General features: G+C 61.2%; 1 protein-coding gene across 1 annotated transcript in view; it reads left to right on the plus strand.

Annotated features, from left to right (window-relative positions):
- SVOPL (SVOP like) overlaps window positions 1-1,188 on the plus strand; it is a 50,802-nt gene that overhangs the window by 17,657 nt on the left and 31,957 nt on the right. The gene's annotated exons all lie outside the window — the stretch shown is intronic.

The following is a 1,188-nucleotide window of genomic DNA, read 5'->3' on the forward strand; positions in this document are numbered from 1 at the left end:
GAGACCCACGGTGGGTTTCCGAGACCGTAACCGTGGACGCGAGGAGAAAGCCCCCTCTTTCTCTTGGAGCGGCTGGTGGTTTTAAACTGCTGACCAGGCAGATGGCAGCCCAACGTGTGACCACGATGCCACCAGGGCTCCGTGACCACTCTCGTTGTGATTTCCCATCATAGTTCGCTGTGGGTTCGGTGCACGGCTGCACAGCCCAGTAGGTTCTCGTGTAGCATGTGTGGTGCTGAATGACGGCGGCCACGGTCTCCACAGTGGGTCGGGACTGCATGCTTCCAGGCAGGTCGCTCCGTTTCTGTTCTTGAGTCTCCCAGCTCCGGCCTCGTCTCTGCCTTGAAGGAGCCGTGGGCCGTTTGGTCTGACCTGTTTGGTTGCACACGCTCCCTCCCGCGCATTGCTGTGCCATCGGGAGGTTTGCGGCAGCCCTGCATGGAGCAGGTCCGTCATCACCCTTTCCCCACCAGCACGCGTCTGTGTCCCGTCTCGGTCTTTCCCACGGCAGCCGAAAGAAGCAACAGATCTGTCTTAGAAGAGGTACAGCCAGAGTGCTCCTTAGAAGTGAGGGCGCCCTTAGCACCTATGGTCAGGAGAGACCAGTCCCTGCAGAAGGACGTCATGCTTGCTAACGTGGAGGGGCAGCATGGGAGGGCCCTGGAAGAGACGGATGGACACCATGGCCGCAACAGTGGGCATGACATAATGGCCATTGTGAGCATGGCACAGGACCTGGAAGCCATTGTGCATCTATCTACCTTGCCAGCTCAGGCTGACTGCCCCGGGCCCAGCGGCGTGGGTATTTAGCTGGGACTCGGGGGTCTGTCTGAGTCCCTCCCACTCTTGAGGCCTCTCCAGCAAGAAGCCCACCTGCTGCTCTATCTCCCAACCTCCAGGGCTCACATCCCCTCTGCCCCTCTGCCTTGGTGCTGTGTCCCCAAGTGCCCGTGTTCCCCTGCTATCCTGACGAGAGTGGCTTGGGCAGAGATGTCCTCTCCACAGAGAAGACCACTGTACATGTTTCTGTGCAAAATGCTGCCCGGCTGACAGCCAGCCCAGCCCTGCGGCGTGTCTGTGCGCCCGCTGTGCAGCAGCTCCCTGCCCATCTCTGGGCTGACCCTCCCTCCCTCCCTGGGCCTGGAGAGCCTGAGCACGCTCCTCACGCCCCAGCTCCCCCCAACGGTG

Source organism: Echinops telfairi, unplaced genomic scaffold, assembly GCF_000313985.2.
Source record: "Echinops telfairi isolate 266 unplaced genomic scaffold, ASM31398v2 ScPeMD7_23;HRSCAF=83, whole genome shotgun sequence".
Taxonomy (NCBI): domain Eukaryota; kingdom Metazoa; phylum Chordata; class Mammalia; order Afrosoricida; family Tenrecidae; genus Echinops; species Echinops telfairi.